The 27,177-nt window shown below is 37.4% G+C and overlaps 1 protein-coding gene across 2 annotated transcripts in view; it reads left to right on the top strand.

Moving 5' to 3' along the window:
- dlgap3 (discs, large (Drosophila) homolog-associated protein 3) overlaps positions 1-27,177 on the top strand; it is a 229,116-nt gene that overhangs the window by 118,133 nt on the left and 83,806 nt on the right. For both annotated transcript variants that reach the window (XM_067426607.1, XM_067426608.1), the window contains one exon: positions 17,359-17,468. The gene's annotated coding sequence lies outside the window, so the exon portion shown is untranslated. The remainder of the gene's footprint in view (positions 1-17,358; positions 17,469-27,177) is intronic.

The raw sequence follows: 27,177 nt of genomic DNA, 5'->3' as shown, positions 1-27,177 counted from the left end.
TTTGCATCCTACGATTTGGGCCATACTAATTCTTATTTAAGTATGGATAGTATGCGAATTGGGACACAGCAATCATGTATAGAGTCGGTGGTAGGCTTAACATAATGACGGCAGAGTTGCGGAGGTTACATTTACATTTACATTTATGCATTTAGCAGACGCTTTTATCCAAAGCGACTTACAACTCAGGAGAACAGGAAGCGATCCGTCTGGTGGGTGTGTAGACGTGTAGGAGTGAGGTTCTCCGTGCAACGGTGGAAAGGCTTCTGGTGGGTGTGTAGACGCGTAGGAGTGAGGTTCTCCGTGCAACGGTGGAAAGGCTTCTGGTGGGTGTGTAGACGCGTAGGAGTGAGGTTCTCCGTGCAACTTGAAAACAAAGAAGCTGGCGAATGTCGATTCGAGTTCTTTCAAATCGGCTTTGGCTGCGACTCTGGAAGACTGGGAGTTAAGCTTTTCTTTTAGAAAAGAACAGAGAACGGCACTAAAATCATTTTTAAGAAGGGACGATGTGTTCAGAGTTTTGCCGACCGGATACGGCGAAAGGTTAATCTATCAACTAACTCCACTTCATGTTGCTCTGGTTGGTTGTAGCGCTATCCTATCGCGTGCAGAGGGAATTTGAAAGACAGCCGTTTATCCCGCCCCTCGGATTGAGCTGTCAATGGTGAGTTCCCAGACCTTGATGTGGGTCTGGCTTGTCAGGCTACTCGCCAGCACTAAAAACCATCACAAAACTGCTCTGAGACACAAATGCTGAGGATCCAAATGCAGTTTTATTAGAGTAATCCAAAATCATAATCTAAATAACATAAAGGAGGTCAAAACCACAGGGCAAACAATCCAGATATCAACAGAGTTCAAGACACAGAGAAACAGGCAGGAGATTGAGATCATAAACTCAGGGAAAAGGATAGCACAGAACTGCAGTATGACACTAAACAAGACTTTGCAATGAGTGACTGAATAAACAGGGCTTATAGAGGCTGAGTCCAAAATGCTGCCTTCGGAGGACACATTTCAAGGCAGGAAGGCATCAAGCCAAGTCCGAATTTAACTTCCGGACTTGGCTTGATGCCTGTCTCCTGAGATACCTTCGTCTGATCGATTTTTGAAGGCAGCATACATGTATCCTTCGTTGCGTTTGATATTCCGCAATCCAGTGCTTTCCAATCAGTGACAGTTGAGCTGGGGGGAAAAGATGGCGTCCGAAAGTGACATTTGTTGGTCAGTTTGTGTGTAAATGTATGACTTTTTTTTACCAATATGTTCTAATTCTGATGTCATTTCTAGCATGAAATTACTAATGTAGTAGTTGAATATGTGTTTAGTTCTCACACAGGGACCGTTGTAAGTCCACAAGACCAAAAGTGCACATGAAGTGTGCCATTTGGGACAGGGTCATAGTGTAGTTCATAATGGGAAAGCCAAGATGGAAGGGAATCTTCTCTGGTGGAAATCGTGACAAAAAATAAAAGCTAACGCAAGCTAAAATAAAACTGGCTCAAATGAACAGATTTCAGTTTCTGCAAATTTCTTCCAGCTTTGATTTTGTTGATTTTGCTTTGCCTTGTAAAAGTAAAATCTGTCATTAGCGATTTCATAAAACATCCATAATTTAATCCTTCTCACCCACCCAGCAAATTCTAAATCACTGTTTACAGTATATAACTCTAAAATGTTAATCAAGCAGACCAAACTGAGACACCTTAATCTGTAATTAACCACACAAACATATGCAAATATGCAAATCCGAGAGCAGCAGGCTGGGCGGACCTCGGCAGAGCGTGACGGATTCTCCGCCAAAGCTCTCTCTGTTGAAGTGGCGGACAGATGTAGTGGGGTGAACAGGCCAGCTGGGAGGTTTTAGATGAATCAACTTCTCTATATCTCTCTCCAATAATCTATTTATTGAAAATAACGACTGTGCCAGGTGAGAGGCATGGGTTCACAAGCCGTTTTCCAATACACAGCAAAGACAAAAAAGAACTTCTGCTTTTATTTTTGAATGTCACAAGAGTTTTGTAAATTCATTCCATATTTCGACCTTTACTGTTTATTCATGTTCTGAATGTGCCCATGCCCAACCAAGAAGGCAATTGTATTAGGTTGTTATTCTTGTAATGTTTCATTATTGTTGTTTGGTCAGCAAATATTGTATGGGATACAGATATTGCACATTAGTTTTTGCTTTTTAGGACTTTAGGTCTCTGACTTGAACTACAGGAGCTGCAGATAGCTGCTGTCAAATCAATTACCAAAAAGCGTACTAGCGTTGTATGTTTTGGATGCTGACATGGTGACGTCTCTACCAGGTTTCTTCAATACTTTTAAAGGAATAGAGCTGGGCAGGGATGACACATTTTAGTAGGCAAAAACCTGGAAATGAGCACTTCCGAACCATCCTGCTGAAGTCATTGGGTTTTTTGAATGGGATTTTGGTTAAAAGCCTGAAATAAGACAGTTGGTAATCAGTTGCTAAATGGGAGTATAGACATTGTCGGGGACACCGAAAAAGGTAAACTCACCTACACACTTTGTTGTGTTTATAATTGTGCTCTTGCAAACTATTCTAACTCACATTTTTAGAAAAAAAAGGGGTTAATACATAGTAAAAGAGTTGTTGGAAACTCGTTGAAGTCAAGCTTTTCTTTCTTTTTTTTCAGCGACTGTATTTAGGCTTTAAAGTTGTGTTTATTTGTGAAAATTATGGCAGGCAAAGCATGTAAATATCATAAACTTTTGTTTATCACGCGGCTTATTTTTTGCAAAAATTCTAAAGCCAGTGGAAAAATACTTTTGAGGTTTTGTCGGGGAAACCAGTGCAATCCTAACTTAGGGGTTGGCCAACAAAATGACATAATCCCTATATATAACGCACTTTAGTTTTAAATAATGTATAACATTTGTCTGTATGACAAAAAAAAAAAAAAAAAATCTTATCAATGCCAAAAAAGACTCATGCCAAAAAAGACTCATATATATATATGAGTCTTTTTTGGCATTGATAAGAAAAATTGTTAACCCCAAAATGAAAATATTGTCAGTATTTACTCACTCCAGTCCCATGAGAGGAAGAATTTCACCTTTTATGTTGGTGTTTAGAAACAGCGAAAGAAGTTAATGTTTCTGCCACCTAGTGAACAGGAGTGTGAAGTGCTGGGTGGCAATTGCACATTGCTTAAAGTTCATATTGTTTTTTATCAAAAACACTTGGAGCACTTGGCAAACGATCAGTGAGCTATAGTATCTTGTGCTGATACACGTGGGTGCTTTATTATTAAGCATTAAAATGAGTCAAGATGTACTCCCCATGTTCTAAACTGACTGGATATTGATTAAATAATTTCATTTTATGTTCAACAGAAGAACGAATGTTATAAGCCACAAGTTATATGGGTGATTAAGTTGTTATTAAAAGTATTATCATTCTTGATAAAGCTATCCCTTCAACCAACTATAGACATAATTGCTCAGCCGGTTTGCTAAACATTGCTAGTTGAGCAGTTCATTTTGCTGGTTAACAGCACGGTTATGGTGGTCCACTAGCAAGACCAGACAAAACTAGAATGATCTAAAGTGGACCAGTATAGTAGTAATTCTTACTTTCATGTCATTATCAGCAGGGTCAGCTTTGTTCAGAACTGGCTTTTGATAATGGCTCTCAATCCAAACTGTATTTCCTGTTACATACAGACAAAGGAAGTGCACTGAAATGACACTGATTTTCCACTTGTTCTAAAGTGACCTATTAATCCCTCTCAACGTTGTATGTCAAAGCTTTCTACTGCTTTGAGCACAAGTGTCACATTTCCGATTATCTGTCACTAATGCCCACCCAATCAATTCATCAAATAACCATCCACCGCTACCCACACAAGGTCAGGTCACAAAAGAGTCTAGCACCTAACATTTGAAGGGACATTTTACCAAATATTTGAAAGCTAACACTGATGAATCGCCTTTGTTAATAGCTTCCAGTGTGTCACATTCCCTGCACAGAGTCTGCGAAGAAGTGGAGAACAGTGATTAATGAATTCATTTATTTCTAATCTTTTTTGCTGATGGGCATTTCTGGCTTTGTGAGGTCTAGATCGTGCCCACTGGGTTGGCTGCAGTAAAATCTGTTTTTGAAAAATAAAAAAATACAGATTTTCATTCATGTGTTTTTTGTTTTTTTTTTGCTGGAACTTGGGTGTATTCAGTGTGAAAAAAGTGAAATTAATAAATCACTATTTTGTCGTTTCTTAAATTGCCTGCTTATGATTGCAACACTACGGGAGGTCATTTTGAAGGCAGTTTCTTTGAATTCAAGATTTGATTGCTTTGGATTTTGTGTTCACCCTGTCAGACCATTTTTCACAATAATCCTAACCACAATAAAATGCAGCAGGAAATGGAAAACACTTCAGCTGGGACAAGAAAATACTGCTATTTGAAAGGTAGCCCATATTTGACAACAAATATACTTAAGATAAATAAAAGCTTGCATTAATAACATTACAGATAATCTTTTGGAAAACAATTGGAAAACCACTGATGTATGTGTGATAGTCAGTTTTAGGTGTGCTTGAAACAGCTTAGTGAAGATTGTAGACTCGTAGCTTGTAGGATGTGAGAAAATAAAAGACAAGGTAAAAAAAGATTCATAGAGGAGCCTAGCCTGTAGCAGTTTTGGCTGGCTGTATTTTATAGGGATAGTTCACTCAAACATTTAAATTATTTACTTACCCTCAAGCCATCCTACATGAATATGATATTCTTCTTTCAGACGAACCCAGTTAACTCTTTCGCACGTACTATCACATATATATACATATACATAATGACCAGCAAAACAATACATTTAGAGTTTGTAAAATACACACTTATGTCTATGGAAGTGAAAAGGATTTTATATTTCTTTTTGGTGTAAAGAAGCAGACTCAAGTAAGGGGAATCCCTGCGGGGCATATAACGTCCCCTACAGGAGCCCGTCTTGGACCAACTTGTAAGGTCCAGGAGACATTGCGAACCTGCTCAATCTCTTCCAAGATAGGGGTACCCAAATTTAGAATCAGGGAGATGGGGCAGATTCCTCACCTTTTTTTCTTCTTCTCTTTATAACTGTTTTAATTGTCCTTATTTTAATTCTTACACATGGTATTCTTATTTTAATCAATGTTATCACTATTTTAATTCATTTCTATGTAAAGCACTTTGAATGAAGGACATTTTAAATAAACGTAGATCATCAGTCATACAACACTATTGTGACTGTGGTACATCATGTGACAAGCACTAACGCGCCACCCCGGAAACAATAAACTAATACGTTTTAAATAACGGTCGCCTTAAAAAAAATCATGCTTGGGGGTCCGACAGAATCCTTTAAACTTACATGTGAAAGGGTTAAAAAGTGTCCTGGCTAATCCGAACATTATAATAGCAGTGAATGGCAGCCCAAAATTTTAAGCCCAAAAAATGCCTCCATCCATTATAAAAGTAATCCATATGGCTCCAGGGGGGTTAATAAGACCTTCTGAAGCGAAACGATGTGATTGTATAAGAAAAATATCCATATTTAAAATGTTATTAAATAAATATAAAAAGCTTCCACCAGACTGCCTTCCGTATTCAACTTAGGAAGAAAGGGTAACGCCTCTCGCGGTTCAAAAACGCTTACACTACATTTGCCATCATAGTCGCGCTAGTTACTGGTGTTTTTGGTGTAAGTTGAATACAGTCAGTGGTCTAGCAGAAGCTAGATATTAAACTTTGTAATGTGTTAAGTATGGATATTTTTCATACAAAAATCCATGGATTCAGTTCATAAGGGCTTGAGCAGTGTGGATTACTTTTATAATGAAGGATGCATGTTTGGGGGGCTTCACATTTTGGAACTAATAATGCTTGAATTAGCCAGGATTTTTTTATTTTTTTATTTTTTTACTCTGATTATATTTGTCTGAAAGAAGAATCTCATATACACCTAGAATTGCTTAAGGGTGAGTAAATCATGGGGTAATTTTTAATTTTGGGTGAACTATCCTTTTAACCTTTTAGTATACTGGGTAACAAATCAGTAAACATTTCTTAGTCTGCGGGTAGGTTCCGTACACCACTGGACCCCACACTGCATGACAAAAATAACACTGTAATGCGAGTGTTAGTTTGTCACATCACATCACCCGCATGCTTCAATGTCTAATATTAGACATGTATATTATTCTGTCATATGGAGAATAATGATTAAATCGCCCATATGGACTTTTGCCTTATATAGCAGTACATCGGGGGCAAATGGTGCACCTCTATTTGTAAGGCTTAAAATGTCTTCAGTGCACCAAAAAAAACCTATCAAGCACAATGTTCTGAAACCATTCCTGATTTCTAACACACACTCACAGCAGTTGGTGTGGTCTGGAGGCTGTCAGAGCAAAAACGAAAGCTGATGCTCTCTGTATGTTTTTCCATCGTCTCCAGTCACATTTATATGTAAATTGCACAATTGTATTTCACCCATTAGATTTAAAGATCTGGAAAAAGAAAAGAAAAGAAAAAAAAAACATACAATTACCTGCCCATAGACCCTCTCCTCTAAGAAATCTTGACAGAAGTTGTTGAAAGTGGACAAAATAGACTGATCAAAACATCACGTGTAAATGGGTATGTGTCTCCCTCGTCTACTTGTGATCCAGTTGACCAAAGTGCATCTTAATACCATGTAAACAGGACCTATGGTATGTTTGTGAAAATTATAATAATGTTAGGTATTAACAGTATATGACCCAAGACCAGCAGAAAAAAATGAAGAACAAGGAGTGCAATTAATTGAAATCAAATTTTACTGAAGATTTATTTGCAGTTTCATCAGCAGAAGCGAGCTTCAAGTCTCACAAGGAGTTTGTAGGCTGTGCTCCCTCTCTACCCGTCTCGTCGCCCTGCCTATCATACATACAACTGTCCCAGCAGTCCCACCCATCTCTTAGGATGTCCGTTCTCAACACTGATCTGTAACAAAGAATACTGCGCACAAACAAAGATACACGGTCTCTCCAAGGTTGGAGCTGATTGAGCTCCAGTTCTAACCTAATACTGATAGAATATGCTTTCTCTCAGTGAGATGTACAGACAGTTTTACAGGCAATATTCATCTTGATTGCTTAGTGTTTTAGTAAAATTAAATATAAAATTAATAAAATATAATAGAAATGAAAGACAGATCCATAGTTTATATCTGGAAGTCGGGCTAAGTGAGCAAACAATGTTACTGCACTCCTGTCATATTGGGGGTGAGTGATACCTCTGAAATCCTAACACATGACATCTTGTTTCTATCAAGTGTTTAGTGACACATCCCACATCTCTAGGCCAGACCCTCAGTTATTCATCAGAGACTAAATACACACTTTAGAAAACAAAAAACAAGCAGTGGTTCTCTTGGGCAAAATCATACAAATCAGTATAATAATATAGGAAGATAAATATTGATTAAGGTTTTGATTATGAATTTAATATATATATATATATATATATATATATATATATATATATATATATATATATATATATATATATATATATATATATATATATATATATATATATATATATATATATATATAGTGTATTTCAGAATACACTATACATATATACTACAATATAGTGTATTTCAGAATCTCCCTTTCAGTAACAAGGGGAATTTTTGGTATGGATGCACACAGAATGTGCTGCATATTTGAGTAGCATGAGCATATGGGCATGATTATCATCTCACACAATACATTTCTCACACAGGGGTTATGTGAATGGGTCCTGAATATTGCTGTTCTGTGAAAAATCTTCTCTCTCACATGTGGATGAGATCAAAGTAGTTCTGGTAGAGCATGTTGATACTCTTTGCCTCTTTGTCAGGACTGAGCTCTACAGACTTCAACAAAGTGGCCTAAAATTGCAACATAATTGGGCCATCTATGAGTGTGAGGCTAAACATTCTTTCCCTATCTCCCAAAAGACTCCCCACCTCTCCCTGTACCTGTCTTTCTTTACAACCACTCTTAAGAGAGACTTCAGCATTACACCTCTGTTTCCTGTGAAATTTTGTTCGAAATTTGGGGAAAAAATATCCAAATGTGCATCATTGTCTTATTTAGATACAACAGTAAGCCTGTTCTGAGCTGTTATGCTGAATTTGGTTAAAACTGTCAGGTTTCTGTCAGTCGTCCTTGCTTTTTAACATTGAGTGTTTTATCAGAAAGCTACTTTTTGCATATACTGCATGTCTTGAAGGACTTTCTTACAATTATTAACTCTTGTTGCAGCTTGTCAGATTTTAATGGAAGCTTGTTTCTGCCACGGAATTACCAAAAAAAAAAAAAAAAAGGTTAAAGGTATTTGCATCTTTTTATCTCACAATTCTGGTATTTTTCTCACGATTAAGACTTTTCCCCCTCATAATTGTGTTAGTGCATATCTCACAATTATGTAAAAAATAAATAAATAAATAAACTCGCAATTCTGACCTTTCTCTCAATTGCAAGTCCTCACGTTTCTAAGTTTACAACTCACCTTTATGACTCTTTTTTTTCCTCATAATTGTGAGATATAAACTCACAATTTTTATAACAGAAACCAGCTTCAATAGATTTTCTTGATGACCTGAGCACACAACTTATTTGTATTCTTTAGTAATACATTGTATATCTATAATAATAATAATAATTACTGTATGGAGATTTGAATTATTCTAGGAAACCAGTCAGCATAGTAAAACGAGGCATGAGAGATAAAGGAAAGAAATCCGGATTCAAAGACTGAGAAAATGGAGCGAGAGGTGAGATCGACACAGAACGGGACAGTGGAGGACAGTCTGGACTTGTTCCTGTCCACTGTTTCGATGAAGATGTGTTTAATGAGAACTAGGGGAGAGAAAAGGAGATAGCAAGGGTGTGAAAGAGACAGCAAACCTGAAATTGAATGTGAAGTGTAAGGTAGAGTGAGAGAGGAGTTTGGAATATAAAACTGGTTGGGCATTAAATATTAATCTTCCTCAGGTTTGGAAGAGCAGTATGTTTCTTTCCAAAGCACTTCGAAACACTCAGCAAAGGGTATGAACCCAAGGGGAAATGTAGCTCACACCCATAAATCAGACGACACACACACACACCGAAAAAGAAAAATTGTAACCGATTTTCTCTAATGAACTGCTATCTACAAGCATGAACATTTAAATCAGGACACACCTGCGTCCACAGGCTTAACACACTCATGCATCACATCCATATATGCAAAGTACGTCACATGCTTTCTTCTCCCCAACTCATAATATTACATCACGTTAAGATCTTTAGCCAGTGAAGCAGAAATCTGCATCCCAGTGTGTCATATGTGCTCAGAGAATGTGCTCATCCCTCAGCTTTTTTAGCACAAACAGCTTTCTTTTTCAATTTACCACTCCACCCTCACACTTCAATAATGTATGGCTTCAGAGAGAAACAGAAAAAGAAATTACATTGTGCCTCTGTTTCATACTTTAACAATTTGTTTTATTTATATTGAAATGCTTTGGCCTTTATTTTGGCCTTTGGCTTTGGGAATGTTTCAAACATTTACAGAAGGCATGTGAAAATAATTGTGATTAATGATTTATTTGCCGTTTTAGTTCATGTCACAGTATACATGTATTACATTTACGCTCATTTACACACACACACACACACACACACACACACACACACACACACACACACACACACACACACACACACCCGCCCCCCTGTTTCACAAGTCTTAAGACTATGTTTAACTAAAAGCAAATTGCACTGAGATATCTTTACATATCTAACTGCCATTGTCTCAAGATGCACATCATCAGTAGTGTGTGTGTGCCCTTGTTTATATTACATTGTGGGGACCAGATGTCCCCATAAGGATGGTAAAACCTGAGATAACCTACATTGTGGGGACCAGCCAGCGGTCCCCATTTTTCCAAAGGCTTATAAATTTATAAAATTTTTTTTTTTTTTTTTTTTTTTTTTTTTTGAGAAAGTAAAAATGCAGAATGTTTCCTTGTGATGGGTACACTGTAAAAAAAATCGGTTGTTTTTTGTTGGTTTAACTTAAAAAAGTAAGTAACCTGGTTGCCTTACAATTTTGAGTTTATTGAAATTAAAAATTTGAGTTGATACAATGAAGGAAATGTGTTTAATAAATAGAAACTCAAAATAATTTTGTATCTGAACCAAATAAAAAATGTGATAAATCATATATTTGGCATGTTTCACTGCATCATCAGAAATAAAACACACAATTACCCAATATGCTTAAAAATCTTTTAATAATATTTTAATAAAGGTTGTCAAATCTCAAAAAATGTTCATTGTATTAACTCAAATTTTTAATTTCAATGAACTCAAAATTGTAAGGCAACCAACTTTTTTTCTAAATAATTTTTTACAGTGTAGGTTTAGGGGCAGTGGCCGTGTAGGGGGATAGAATGTACAGTTTGTACGGTATAAAAACCATTACATCTATGGAGAGTCCCCAGAAAGATAGTGAACTAGATGTGTGTGTGTTTAGAAAAGCTACTTAAATGTCCGAATTAAACTAAGGCCTAATCTTGGCCTAAACCTGAAGTCCTGTCTGTCAAAACCGGGCTATCATCATTTATTCACCTTGAACTTCAAATCTTACAATACTGCATATTGCTGTTCAAAAAATTGGGGTCAGTATTGTTTTTTTTATTTTATTTTTTATTTATTTTTTATTAATACTTTTATACAGGAAGGACGAATTAAACTGATTCAAAGTAACATTAAAAAAATTCACAATGTTACAAAAAGATTTTTCATGCAAATAAATGCTGTTCTTTTGAACTTTCTATCAATCAAAATATCTTGAAGTAAATGGTTTCCAAAAAATATAATTTTTAAAATATTTTATTATAATTCTTTTTGTTTTGATTGCATACAGTGCACTAACAGGGACGCTAAACAGTATACATCACATTCTCTAGCAGTCATCAGAATGCACAACTCTCACTATTACAAATCCTCACTCTCAGTAGCTGCACAACCTCTGTTACACGTGCAGTGCGAGAGTGCATGTCGACACGTTTGTTGTTGTGTCGATCCGACTATCAAACTGTGTTTTTCAAATATCGCTTACCCCACCTTAAGGTCAAGGACAATTTTTGCAACAGGTGTATTTCAAATTATATCTCTTTTATTGTATTCACCAATGGTGACTGACTATTGCAACAGCAACAACAACATTATAAATATATGTTATTATGTAATTGGCTTCTAACATGCACCTGATCCAAACTAAGCTTTGTCGACTATTACACTTTTTCAAATTATAGAGATGCAGAGGTCTCTTTCTGTAATGAAATAGCTAGTGCCTGTAAAATTTAATTGACTCCTTTATCACCTATAATGCAGTGATAAATCATTTATTCACAGGTTTGTCTTTTACCACAAAGTCCACCTTTTGCCGGAAGATAAAAGATTAAGAAGGTCATGGGCAGGTCGACTCGAATATCACATTCTGGATGAACAATAACGGTTCCCAACCCAGGTGTCATCACCCCAACTCTCTAGTTCCCATCTATTGCATGTGCAATGTAATATGTAATTCAGCCAGAGCCATTCACTTTTATAATAAAAAAGATGGCCTTGCAGCCCCAGTGTGGGTCAAGGAGAGTGTCTGGCCCACATTAAATAGAAATCTGCTTTAATGTCATACATGAGGTGATATGGGAGATGACTATGTCAGAAAGGTTCTTCTCCTGCGGGTCCTTCATTAGCATAATAATAATGTTTTATGTATATATTTATACAAGTTGAAGTGGATGATGGCGGTCGGTGTCTTTACTGCCAAGCCTGTGAAAATGCACACCACCGATCAGGCATAACATAATGACAGGTGAAGTGAATAACACTGATTACCTCTTCATCACGGTCCTTGTTGTGGGTGGGATATATTAGATAGAAAGTGAACATTTTGTCCTCAAAGTTAATGTTTTAGAAGCGTAAGGATTTGAGCGAGTTTGACATGGGCCAAATTGTGATGGCTAGAGTGGGTCAGAGCATCTCCAAAACTGCAGCTCTTGTGGGGTGTTCCCGGTCTGCAGTGGTTAGTATCCATCAAAAGTGGTCCAAGGAAGGAACAGTGGTAAACCGGCGACAGGCCATGGTGGTGATGGCTCATTGATGCGCCTGAGGAGCGACGGCTGGCCCGTGTGGTCCGATCAAACAGAAGAACCTCTATAGTTCAAATTGCTCAAGAAATTAATGCTGGTTCTGATAGAAAGGTATCAGAGTACAAACTGCTTTGCAGTTTGCTGCGTATAGGGCTGAATAGCCACAGACCAGTCAGGGTGGCCATGTTGACCCCTGTCCACTGCCGAAAGTGGCAACAGTGGACACGAGAGCATCAGAACTGAACCACAGAGAAATGAAAGAAGGTGGTCTGGTCGGATTAATCATGTTTTCTTTTACATCTCATGGATGGCCTTATGCATGTGCATTGCTTACCTGGGGAATAAATGGCACAGGATGCACTATGGGAAGAAGGGAAGCCGGCAGAGGCAGTGTGAAGCTTTGGGCAATGTTCTACTGGAAAACCTTAAGTCCTGCTATCTATGTGGATGGTACTTTGACACGGACCACCTACCTAAGCATTGTTGCAGACCATGTACACCCTTTCATGGAAACTGTATTTCCCTGGTGGCTGTGGCCTCTTTCAGTAGGATAATGTGCCCTGTTTAAGGATAAAGGTGTTTGAGGTGTTGACCTGGCCTCCAAATTTCCCAGATCACAATCGAGCATCTGTGGGATGTGCTGAACAAACATGTCGACGATCCATGGAGGCCCCACCTCACAACTTACAGGACTTAAAGGATCTGTTGCTAAAATATTGGTGCCAGATACCACAGCACACCTTCAGGGGTCTAGTGGATTCCATGCCTCAACTCGTCAGGGCTGTTTTGGCAGCAAAAGGGGGACCAACTCATATTAGATCATTATATTATGCCTGATCAGTTTATATGCTCAATTGCCCAAAGTTTTCCAAGAAAATATCCCCCACCCCATTATAACAAAACCATCAGTCTGAACTCCTCTGGCCAATGAATGAACACAGCGCTATTATGACACAGGCTGCATCCCAAATCCAGTTTCAGATTGGGATCGGTAGCACTGTCAAAATTTGGGGAACCCGTGCGAATTGTAGCCTCAGTTTCCTGTTCTTAGCTGACAGAAGTGGCACCCTGTTTGGTTTTCTGCTGTTGCTTGAATTAGAAGCTTGATTCTGCGATTTTTGACTGATGAATTGTCTTTATGGCTTTATGTATGGTATATCTTTTATTAATGTCTTGATCACAGCTTTATCATTAACTCCAGTGTAATATTATTTCTAATTGTACCTTTTTTTTAAAACTTGTGTTACTTGTAACAAAATCAAAATGAGTTTTGGCATGCATATGGTTTGCAGTTTTCCGCATGCATATGATACGCACTTTAGGGCCTATTATACGAACAACCCCCCCCCCCCCCCCCCCCCCCCCCTCCCCATCCTACCCAAGAGCGGGTCATATTCATGCCAAAAAGTCTGCATCATATGCACTCAAAAAACTGCTTAGCATATGCACGCCAAAACTCATTTTGCCGTAAACATTTCGCAACATTGCACACTCGTACTATTGATATGCATTTCCATGTGTGTCTCCATGTTGTAAAGTTAGTTGCAAGTCCCACCATGTACTGTAGTGTATTCTAATAATACTGAATATTGAACATGTACATGGTGCATTGTGGTCTGCAATAGAGTCAGCACTTCACCTATTTTCCCCTGACAACAATTGCTACATCCTGCTTAGCCTTCTGGGAAATCCCTATAGTTTAGCTGACCCCTAATTAAAAATCCTGCCAGCTTCTCATTAGCTCCTCGCTGGTCTGCAAAACAAAAGCGAGTCGAAACGGAGCACAGCTATTGATCACAATAGCATAAAAAGCTGCAGCGGCAGGTGACCCGAACTGATCGTTTTTTCCCGGGAGCAGCGGTCCTAGAGCAGGGGTACGACCCACCTTGAGCTCCATGAATACTACATTATAATGGGCACCTGTGTAATTACTGCATTTGCTGTGGGTAAATGATGAAAGGACAGAGGTAAGACTCCGACGTCAGAAGGACACTGACTTTTAGTGTCTGACAGAGAATATTTGACCTCCCTGTTCTTTTGTTCTCTCTATTCTTTCTCTCTTGTGTAAGAGAGCACTAAATCATTGTCATTCCTAAAGCAAAACAGAAAATGTGAGGTTAGATTAAGTTAGATTTTATTATATTTCATATTTTTACTGGAAAACTACAGATACAGAATACTTTTGTTGTGACATTTCCCTTTGTAATCATAACTTACATGATTACAAATACATATCTCAATGGCATACATAACAGGTCTACTTTACATGTAATGCACAGCTACATCTAGGTCATTTACCAATGGGACAGATAAATGTTAACCTTATTTTCAGTATTTAGGAAACAGTGAGAATATGGTTCTGTCCTATTGTTTCTCATTACCCAAAGGAATCTGCTGATGGGCTAAATAGAATTAGGGTGGCTGTACTGGTAGCTGTATTTAAGGTAGCTGAGGTTGTAAAAGATTAGACATCATCAGTAGATGTGCATGGTTTGTGAACTGTGGTATGCGAAAGCAGGAGAGGAATGAGAAAGGGATGAGTTTGTCCTTTATCAAAGTATGCAAGTTATGGTCACTGCATGGAGAAAAGTGAAAAATTACCTGGCAAAATTTTAGAGGTCAGAAACCAGAAGAGAAGCAATTGCATTCTCTTTCTCACTCTCTCATTCATGCTAAGTATGAGGATCTGGAAAAAAACAAGACGAATAAGATGTTAATACTACATTAACGATGCAACATACTGGCTCTTACAAAACTCAAGGGGACACAAGTGTTCTCTCAATTGGCTGCAAAGCCCTGTGCACAGACACACACTGACATCTCAACGCAGTGCCAGCCTCTACACAAAGACACACACAAGCACATGAATACTTAATTGTTTTCCTGAAGTTCTGAGTTTATAATCATGTTTAGAGTGAACTTGGTGGCAGGAAAAATGTCTATGGTGACCTATATTCTCTGATTGCTGCTGCCTTTTTGGAACAATGGAGAAGTTGTATTCTAATTATGTTGGCTCCAGCTGCATTCACAAACCAGGAGTTTAGAATGTTGCTTTCAGATTTAGTTTCAGATTTAGAATTTTCCTTCAGGTCTGTCCATGTTCTTAATATAAATCAGTTTCAATATCTGCTGTGAGGTCTTGGCCTTTTAACAGTAAAGGGGCCAGATTTACTAACAGCTTAAGCCAGCGCAAACCCTCTTTTGCTGTTAAAAAACTACTGTCAGGATTTACTAAAGACACAGTGAAAAATATGCGCTGAAAAGGGATGGTCATGGCTATTTTTATGGTTGACCTTATTGCATATGCATGATTTTCCTTTTCATACACAACATTTATGGGAGGAGAGTATTTAAATGAATCATGGAAGGTGATTTACTAAGGTTTGCACTCGTCAATTTACTGGTGTTTGTGGCGTCAATTAACAGCCCCAAAAAAGCATGTCTTAAACTAGGCGCTAACTGGTAGATTGCTTTGGTCATTATGGAAACCGGCTGCATCTGTGTTCTTTAATTTGTACTTCATCAGTAGATCAAACGCAGAACTGTCCACTCTGTTTTTTTGTAATTGCGCTCTTATATGCTAATTTGTCCTGTTTAATAAATCTGGCCCAGGGGGTTTTCCCGAGCCCTGACACTGACAGCGCTAGTCCCTGTGTTCACAACAAGCTTCAGTCCTTTCAATATAAAAGTCTTCTCTACCGAGTGACTCAATCATGAAGACAGTTTATAATATATATATATATATATATATATATATATATATATATATATATATATATATATATATATATATATATATATATATATATATATATATATATATATATATATATATATATATATATATATATATATATATAATTTTTTTTTTTTTTTTTTTTTTTTGTGGAAAGAAGGCTTTTGGTGATTTTATATATATATATATTTTTTTTTTTTTCAAAAAAGTAACGTAATTTACTTTTTCACATTTATTTGACAGACAGGTCTCCTGTCCGCAAATCAAGAGTAAGTGCAGAGGCGTTGTGTGTGAACATGATAGTTATTATAGTTCTAAACTAAATTTGAGCATTTATTCATCTCACTTGCATAAAGTTTCAGTACTCCTCAAAATGAATAAAATCAATCCAATGCAAAATCAGACTTTGCAAACCTTCAATAATTAAATGTTAAATAAAACAAATATTTTTAACCATTTAATCTACCCTTATTGACCATTTTGCTGCAGACCTTGATTCAGTTAAACCATGAGCAAAAATAACTCGATTTTTTTTTATTGGTAAAACTTTTTTTTCTCCTGTGTCCTATTCTTCTATTATTGAAAATAGCAGCACAACAGAGCTGCACCCTCTACTGTTAATCTGTGAAAAAATGTTTTTTTTTTTTTTTTTTTTACCTAAGCCTGAGGCTTATTTCAATTTTGTTATGAAGAGGTCTTTTTATTTGCACAAAAATATAACTTTTTTGTTATAAAAAAAAGAAAAGAAAAACAAGCCCAGCCCAGGTGAGAAAGAGTAACGTAACGCATTAGTTTTCTTAAAAAGTAACTAAGTAACTCAATTAGTTACTTTTTAAGGGAGTAACGCAATATTTTAATGCACTTTTCCAAGTAACTTTCCCCAACACTGGTTAAGGCTACAAAAAATATTTTGTTTTCTGTTGTGTTTCTGGTCAACTCTTCTACTGATAAAATTAGAATACACTGCATTAAACTAATCATTGATGAATGTAAATCTCAAAATTTGGTGCAATGAGGGTAAACAGTGAGCATGAGGATCCCTCTAGATCGACTTACATGGTCTCAGATTTAACCCACACATTCCCCAAACCATTAGGGATACCTGGAAGATATACATAGCCAATTAAACCCCGATGCCCAGCTTCTTTTTCTCCTTGCTGTCTCTTTCTTTTCCAGCCTGGAACACTTCACAGGCTGATTATCTTGCATGTGGGAGAAAGGGTTTGTACCTGGGAGCTTGAAGCAGAACACATTACATCCTTGCCACATTATACTACAGCCATGTTAGCCTGGAAATGCTTTCAGTGAACAGTGTTTCCCCTGACAGTATGTGTGTGAAATAAGAGTGTGGGGTAAAACAATGCAAACAAGCTTGGCTGTTTTGTCATTTTATCTGCTTCGGTCTCTCTCACTCCCTGTTTCTCTCTTTTTCTATCTTCAGATTGCTGAGTGGAATCTGTGAGGGTTTGCAAACAACAGAAGTGTGTGTCCATTTGAAGAGACCGTTTCCTCTCTGCTGATAATGAAGCACCATTTCCACATGAGGAGGCAGTGAGTATTTTATCTCTGACTGTAGCCACATGTGCATGAAGAGCTATTAATTCCCTTGGTTTACCATGTGTCATTGAAAGCTGTCCCTCTGCGTCTCCTTGCAAATCCGTTCTCAATTTCAGTCTTCTATCAAGTGCCTGGCCAAGATTACACAAATGTCATTTTAATGCCCCTAAAAATCTCACCTCATAGGATCCCATGCTCTTTGAAACTGTTCTTTTCATTCCCAAATGTTTGATGTGCACATTTTTAAAAAGGCTTCTAGACACATTGTAAGGGTCCATATTTATGGCTTGGCAATTGTACTTTTTTCCCTGTACTTTCTTTTGTAAGAGGAAGTTTGGTTAGGGCACTATGAAGATATTGTTTCTGTGTTTGAAATCACCCCCTATACACTTAAAGGAACTGCATGGAAGAAATGTATTTCAATTAATCATTAAAATGGCACTGATATGTCACTGAGATTAAGAAATCATGTTAATTTCAAATACTTATATCATTGACAACAGTAGTCCGGCCAGGATATTGTCATTTAAAGTTGTTGTTGCAGCCCTCAACTGATGTTGATGTTGTCATGTTGTGTTTTGGCCTGAAGCTCCGCCCTCCGCCTATCGACCAATCACAAAGTCAGTAGTGTTTCGGCATCCGGGTTGCCAGCTCTGCTCTAGTGACCACAGCTGCTGCTACAAACGTTCCTGCTGATCCTGCAGATATCTGGCAACCTCTAGTCGGAGGAGAGGGTGAGAGGGGATATTGATTGCAGTACCAGTTTTGGCCACAATCTTACATATACTTCCTTTAGGGCACTGTTTGAGGGGACGGCCATTTGTAGTGGTGTTCGAAACCATATTGGACGCTATTGAGTTCACTCATTCAATCCCACAATGCTCCGCAATAACAAGTACAGTCAACTGATGTACGCTCAATATCCATAATGCACTGTGAGAGTCACACGTTGAACGAATTCTCCCGTCTCACCAGATAATCAACATCTTTTTTCTAAACGGCGCTGGTCCAACGTGATATCATATAAGAATAAAATCCTTTTTAATTGATTATTTAATTGTTTGATTGCAGTTTATTTCCATGGCACAGTTCAAGATAATTCTTTTCATTACTTCTGAAGCTGCTAGTTTGCTGTGTTTCAAGTGATCAATTATTAAACAGCAAGCAAAAACTATGTAAAAGCAGCAGCCCCTCTGGCGCACTCTTTGCACGAGTTTACTCACTTATTTTCATTCACTCCTTCAAGTGACTCTATTAGTGAAGTAATGTAGCAAATATGAATGAGGGTATAGGGGTCGATTTCAAACACAGCATGTGATTTTTTTTTAATAGCAATAGACTGTTATTACATCACATCTGTCAACTATAATTTGCTCAATGCTAGTTGGTTGCAGGTGGTATTAAAGGGATAGTTCACCCAAAAATGAAAATTTTAATTTTATCTCCTTACAAATTACATGCAACGGTTAGAGTTAAAAGTGTGTGTGTGTGTGTGTGTGTGTGTGTGTGTGTGTGTGTGTGTGTGTGTGTGTGTGTGTGTGTGTGTGTGTGTGTGTGTGTGTGTGTTCGACTGAAGAAACAAACACACCTACATCTTGGATGCCCTGGGGGTAAGCAGATAAACACCACATTTTCATTTTTGGGTGAACTATCCCTTTAAGTGGTGAGAGATTCTCATTCTAGTGTGCATCTGATTGGACAAAAATAAAATAAAAAATCATAGTCATAATTTTTTTGATGAATTTTAATCAAAGACTGTAAAGTTTAAATTAGTATACGGCAAAAGGTGACATTTGTTACTAATTTGTTCATTAGTAATTTGTTTGTTTGTAATAAATGTGTGCATCACATAACAAGCTTCACACAGAATGTTTTACCATTCTGACAAATTAAAGTTTCTCAGATTGCTTGGGTATAAAGCCCAAAGTATACTTCATATTTTTTGAGCGTACACACACAGCCTTGCAAGATCCGTCGCATGCACAGTTTTGAGCTAATGTTAACACTATGTTGGTGGTTTTCAAATATTATTTTCAGGTAATCAATATTTTAGCGCCACTCACCAGACATTTAATTTCAATATGCACAACATCCAACTTCATAAAACATCGCCAAATTCAGTTTCATCTTGTTCTAAACATGCAATAAACAATGTAATATCAGAAATATTATAGTAATTTTGCAAAAAAGAAATACCACAGGAATGTTTTTCAAACAAACCTAGGTTAAACCTATAGAGTACATATAAAAGCACTAAATACTGTGGGGTGTCGTTTTGTGGTTGTCCATCAGGGAACAGGGATGTTGACTAAGGATTGTGCATTATTCAACCCTGACCTATCGGTTATTCATGATGCTGACGTAATGCCACAAGAGGCTGCTGCTTATGTTTGCTGAAAGTGGTCTTTCACTAAAGCTCTGAGTGATTTCAGTCCGGTGGTGCTTGAAGAGGTGTGATAAAGGGTGTTTTAAATATGGCAATTCTGGCTCAAAACCACAGTCATAAAGATAACAGCTGAGGATTTGGCTTCAGTGAGTTTGTAAATTGGCATTATGTGAGTAGCTGTTAGAAACTATTAGCCAAGCCACAAGGGTCTGTAAAGTACTTTACTTTTCTCTCTGAATTTACTAGAAGTTCACAACTTCCTTTAGGGAAAAAATAGCCAATCAAAAGATATAAGGCAACTAATTTTGAATATTTTGTATGTAATTATTCCACTATTGCTTTCATGTTACATCTCAGAGAAAAGTACAATTATACAGACAAACATGCAGCATATGAAAACTGAAGTTTTGCTCATCCGCTTTTGTACACAGGCTTATTTCACTAATGCGTTTAAAGCTGAAATGTGTTTGATTTGACAACTTCATTGCCTTCAGACCCAGGTTCTCATGCACAAAACTGCATACATTTCAGCCTAAAAGATTGTGCATACTCTCAAATGTTTTCAAGACTATAGATACTTCAGTGCTTAAAAGTGTTAAAACTAGGAAATATTACACTGCAGAAAGTCTTTTTCTTAATCGATATCTTTGCTTTTCAGTATTGCATTTTGAGAGGAAAAGAATATGTAAGCAAAATTGTATGAGATATTTAGACTATTTTGGGCAATAAATCTAGTGTAAGTGTATTATTCACCTCATTGGAAATTGTTTTTACAGGTTTCAAGCATAAATCTCACCTAACGTATGCAATTTTGCTTTATTTTATAGTAGAAAGAAAATGGATTTCACTTTAAAATAATGCTTCAGATCACTAATAGTTCCTACAGAGTGATTAGTCATGCATTGTTTGACAATATAGAATAAAAAAGACAATTGCTCATCTCTCAGACATGTTAATGTTGTGATTAGTAATTGTTTGTTAATTATTTATAATTGGTCATATTTAAGAGTTCTTGATGGGGCTCATCTCCTCTCATCTTATTCAGTAATCATTGATTACCTAAGTCCTATCTCAGTCCTGAATTTGCTTTTACTTACTGATTAGTTATTCTTGTACTGCTTAATAGCAATAGCTGAAGTGACGTAGTAATCCTGATTTGTCCTGTAGTATTTCCGTACAAATTATTTTTGCATAGTTATTAATGACACAACATTACTCTAAAGTGTTACCAAAATTTGCATATTGTTTGATATCAGCCTGCTGAACACAATATCATTTCAAGAGCATAGCTCAGGTAATCATACCTGAGTAAAGTTTGAGACATCATTGATATCCAGAGTAGATGTATGTGAGATTACTGAGAAGTACAACATTTTCACTGAAGTCTTTCATTGAAGCTCATTTGTGCGTTTTCTTTCTTGTGGGTCCTGAAAGTGATGCTTCAGTGCAAAAGTGCAAGCCTGAATTTTTTAAAAGGTATTTAACTGACACATTTGAGACACTCAACCTACATTATTCACACACCACTTTTCGTTAATGTGCTTTTTGGCAGAGGATTATTTTATTTATGACTTTTTTTTTTTTGCATGTAAAATGATAACCTTTTTTTTTTTAAAAAACACCAAACCACTATTTTAACAATCTGACCGCAAGGTCTGAAGGGCGTGGCCCAGGTACACTTAGGGCATGTCGAATCTAGTTTAAATGGAGAAAAAAAATGGTCTGCAGTCCAAAAGGGTTGTCCCCCATGGTCTCTTAATGAGTCATGGGTGTGTTTTGTACGTATAATAATAATGATATAATAGTAATTAGTTACATTTTATGTAGCGGATTGCTATTTACGTGGCAGAATTTGTTTGTCCGAAAGAACGAACGTGTCCGATAGAAACGGTTCTCGATTCTGTACTGGTGATCCGGGTTGCAACGGATCACCAGTACAGAATTGAGAACCGTTTCTATTGGACACGTTCGTTCTTTCGGACATGTTCGATTCTGAGAACCGGTGAGCTGAGATACTGAGCATGCGTGATAGCGTCGTAACCACACTGTTTCTCTCGGACTGGGACAGCTGATGCTGATAATTCATGAGCCCGGGTGAACTGAGGATTTGTGGAAGTATTATGTCAATGTAAGTTTATTTAATCTGTGTAAAACATCAGTGTTTGCACGACAGTGACATTGACAGTCTCTTAAACTAGAAATAAAACTAATATCTTGAAGTAGATGTTGTAGCAATCGATTCAGTTCGATTTGGTGAACTGTATTGAGTGCTGTTGCAAAACATAAATGAAAAAATGTAGGCCTATCCAAGATGATGATGATGTCAATAATAATTATCACTATACTACGTTTTGATTACAAATACTTTATAGGGATGTGTTTGAATGTACTTTCATCCGCCGGGATGATAGAAATGACGTCATTACGTAAAGATGTAAAAGAACCGGTGATCCGTTTTTTTTAACCGGATCATTGAAACGAACTGTCCGAAAGAACCGGTTCGCGGAAAAGAACCGAACTTCCCATCACTACAAGGAAGTTTTCAGCATTGAAACTTACAGGATATTCTTATATTAGCATGACCTTTTATATATCAAAAGCTCAAAGGAAAGTTGATTTCTCAATTCATGCACTCTAAAAAATGCTGGGTTAAAAACAACTCAAGTTGGGTTGAAAATTGACAAACCCAGAAATTGGGTTGTTTGAACCCTAGTAAATGGACCCATTCAAACAACCCAATTTCTGGGTTTGTCCATTTTCAACCCAACTTGAGTTGTTTTTAACCCAGCATTATTTAGAGTGTGACCCCTTTAAATAACACAAAAAATACTACTATTGACTATAGGCCAGGTTTTTGTTGTTTGTTGGTCAATGCCGCAGTTGTTTTCAGTTGCCTCAAAATACCATTGTGCTAACAATGTGCCTAAACACACCTCATTTTCAGACCAGCATGCCCATGGGTGAACAGATGGGTATTAGTGCATTTGCTATTTAAATAATGGGGCTCTGTACGTGAAAATGACAACTGTCACACTGAAACTATCAAAACACTGCGCCTGGCTCCGGGTGTATAATAGGGCCCATACACACAATTCGGGCCAATATATACAATTCACTGCAGTTTCCTGCTGAAATGACCACAAACATGGCAGTAAACGCCAGCTATTTTTATTCCTTTTCACACAAATAATGATTTCAGAGGCAGATTATTGATTTAATTAACTTTTTTTCCTTACACGAAAATAATAGTGCTTTTACCTTAGTGCGGGATTTGCAAAGTAATACATCTTGACATTTGTATTACATAACCATCTTCATATGCATTGATTTTATGACGTTGTCAACTTGCTCGTTGGCTCAACTGGTACAAGCTGAGCACTCGGATACAAGGGCCATAAAACACGAGTCACGATGAAAGGGCTCAAGCTAACTAAAATGACATTGTTGCTTTACAAAATGTGATTTATTTCAAATTTTCTTTTTTAAGACTATTGTTTAGGTTTAGAGTAGGGTTAAGTGTAGGTGGTATGTTCTTTTGCAACATGTTCTCACAACTCATCACATATTGACACTTGGATCAGGGAACCCCTTTAGTGTCATTTTTCTGAAATGCAGGGTACTCCATTGATTTCAGTTGTTAGACCTATGCATTAGATCAAGACTTTAGATTTTAGAAATATTTAAAGGCTACTTTTATATTTTGTAGCAACTAAACCCACTCCTTCCCTAAAACTACCCACTTCTAAACAATATCAAACTTGTAACAGGCCAAATGAAATTAGTCACAGGTAAAACTGACCAAAAACAGTATAAAAATATATTCTGATGTCATATATCTTTATGTAAAGAACAGAGATGATCTTAATGTTTTAATCTCTGAAATGATCCCAAAGGTTAGCGCCACTCACTGCAAGTTTTAGTTTGACAGTGTCGCAAACTGCGCAAGAAGAAGCGTAATATCATTTTGCATAAATGTCACCATATCATTTTTTCAATGAGCCTAGGCTGATGATAACATTTCATCCAGCTATGAAGCTGTTTCCCGTGGCAGGAAGTTTGTCAAGTGTTCTCTTTGTTTCAGATATTTTCCCCTACAAGAATAGCTCGCCTACTCGCACACACGCTCTCCAGTTTTTCTCCAGTCAAGTCTTTCTCCATTAGAGCTCTTCATTAGATTCAGCGCAGTCAATTATTATGTCTCAGTGGAAAAGAGTTTCTCTGGGACATGTGGACAACAAGCAGGTCGATGGATCAGGTTTTTGCTGTCATTGTTCTCTCTTTTGCAACTATGAAAGCGACAAATACAGTTCATGCCATCCTTTCATGTATTCATGTATATTTCCTGTCCTTTGTTGCTTTTTGTAATAAGCTACTTCCTATTCTTTGTCTTTGGTAGAGGATAGAAACTGACCTCTGCTTGACCTGCATTGAGTAAATGATTCTCATTAGGTGATGCTATGCGTTCATTACTGAGAGCACACTTTGTCTCGCCTCTGCTGTCGTACCCATTGAACTGCGTGTCATGGCGATCAGGCCCGAGGGATGCAGATTGATCTTTCACCCAGAGTAGAGAATGACATTCCCAATTGGCTGTTATACATTTCTTAGCCTCACCTAGTTACCTAATTTTGTCTTGTGCGTGGAAGTCTGGCCCATTCCGTTGAAGAACCAGCTTATACCAGAATGAGTTTCCAAACTATCTGAGGCTGGTTTATGTTGGATAGGTGCTGGTCTTGAACTGAACCAGCTACCTTTGTGTTGCCCTGCAGTTCCTTAACCGCAAAGTTTCTTTTTTCTCATGAGCTCAAAAATCAATTGAAACACTTTCCAGCTGGCTTTTAGAAAGAGATTCATCTTTAGAGGTCAGGCTGCACTTCATAATGGTCATTCAACACCAGCACTCTGTTTAAAAACAGCTTTATGAGGTGTGTTTGAAAGATATTTTATTGCTTCTTCAAGAATAGATAGAAATATTTTTCATTGTCTCTGGTCACATTCATATGTAAAGTGTGCACGCTTATTTTATCCATTGGATCAAAAGGTCTGGGGGAACAAAACATAAATTTACCACCTATAGACCCTCCCTCTCGAAGAAATCAGGACAGAAGTGGTTGAAAACGAACAAAAGATGTGTAACCGGTATGTGTCAGGACCCCGACACGATATGGAGGTTATTACACGGCTAACAGTTACTTGTCTCAAGTAAATTAGACAGAAAATATTGCCTTGAGTTTAAATATTTTATTAGCTCGTATGCAAATCTTCTGTAAAAAGATGAAACGATTTGTTTTTTGTTTGTTTTTACCATATATTTTGAAATGAATGCTGAAAGGCACAGTTCACCCCTAAATTAAAATTAGCCCATGATTCACTCACCCTCAAGTCATCCTAGGTGTATATGACATTCTTCTTAGAGATTAATAAAATCGGAGTCATATTTAAAGGTGCACTATGTAGTATTTTTGCAGTAAAATATCCAAAAACCACTAGGCCGGTGTTATATATTTTGTTCAGTTGAGTATCTTATCCCAGAAGTTTCCAACTATTTGTAAATTGTGAGAAAATTGCTATTTTAACTAAGGACAGGGACGTTTCAGCATTGCATTTGAGGGAGTCGCCTGTCAATTGCGTCATATCTGCGTTACCCTCGGTTTCGGCTTTTATTTGGCAGGAGCCAAATTTAAAATTGTCATTTAAAGTTGTTGTTGCTGCAGTCCTCAACTGATGTTGATGTTGTCATGTTGTGTTTTGGCTTGAAGCTCCACCCTCCACCTATCGACCAATCATGAAGTCAGTAGTGTTTGGGCATCCGGTTTGCCAGATCTGCTCTAGTTACCACAGCTGCTGCTACAAACGTTCCTGCTGATCCTGCAGCTTATCTGGCAATCTCAAGTCAGAGGGATTTGAGAGATTCGAAAGTGATTGCAGTTCCAGTTTTGGCCACAATCTTACATACACTTCCTTTAAAAAGTCCTGGCTAATCCAAGCTTTGGCAGTATTTAAAAGCAGTTTTTTTAAGCACATACAAAAATACATCTGCAATAACGTGTTCCATACTGCTCTGGGGGCTTCTTAAGCGAATCGCTGCATATAAATTTCCATATTTAAAACTTAAAGCTCTGGCCAATCGCCTTCCGTGGAAAAAGAGTTGGAAGTGCCTTCTCACAATTTAAGATATGTACAGCCTTTTGAATTGCAGAGTCAATTTTTAACACGTTTCCCATAAATTGAATACGGGAATGTGATCAGACGAAATGCCTTTATTAAATCCCCAAAACCATGTTGTTTGACAGACAGATGCATTTTTTATGGACAGTCGACAGTCGACGACAGTGCCAGTGGAGTGACACGTTAAGCATATAAGTAGTAACTGTCAAGATAACTCGTGGTACCCAGATGAGCGGTGTGTTATTCAATTTTGGCAGTTGATATTTGGGAATAAAATACCGCTGGAATGCGCATTTGACCAATCAGAATCAAGTATTTCACAGAGCCGTGTAAAAAAAAAAGTCAATAAACCAGCAACCTCCGGTTGTAAATACATATGAAAGCGAGTAACTGTTAGTTTAAAATGTTGTTATACATTCAAAGCAGTTTGTAGTGTGTAGCTGTTTGATATTGACATCTTTAAGCCAAAAGCAATAAGCCTACGAGTCTCCTAATATGTGAGGAACAACATGGAAATGTGCCGATCCATCACTGTATGCTGTCTATGTGAGACATAAAGATAAATAACATATCTCTCTCTCTCTCTCTCTCTCTCTCTCTCTCTCTCTCTCTCTCTCTCTCTCTCTCTCTCTCTCTCTCTCTCTCTCTCTCTCTCTCTCTCTCTCTCTCTCTCTCTCTCTCTCTCTCTCTCTCATTCTGTTCTGAATCCAGCTTGTTTGCAATTTCGCACTTAAGTGTTTGCTAAAGTTTCCAACATCCAAGTAATTGTAAGATCAACTGCACAAATTATTAAGATATTATCAGACATTATCAGATATTATAGTAACCTGCTTACGCATACTTATGAAAATACTTTTTGCTGGCTGAATTGTGTTAGTTTTTGCCATTTCAGTGGTGCATGCTTAAAAAAATAAGGCTGTTAATACATGAAAGACTTTAGACAAGAAGTATTTGTCAAAACATGGCCTGTGTATTTAATTTATCTGCCTATTTTCTCAGCTCACAAAATCATGGTGCCATTGCGCTTAACAACAGCAGTATATTCAGTAGGAGAGACCGGGTAGGGTTGTAACATGTATCATGTTTCTTCAGCACCTACATTTTTTTTTTCTGCCTTCTTTTTTTAGCTACATGTCTGAAACTTTTAGG

Source organism: Pseudorasbora parva, chromosome 19 (assembly GCF_024679245.1).
Source record: "Pseudorasbora parva isolate DD20220531a chromosome 19, ASM2467924v1, whole genome shotgun sequence".
NCBI lineage: Eukaryota > Metazoa > Chordata > Actinopteri > Cypriniformes > Gobionidae > Pseudorasbora > Pseudorasbora parva.
Note: the sequence above shows the minus strand (reverse complement) of the source record. Positions and strands in the feature narration are given on the sequence as shown.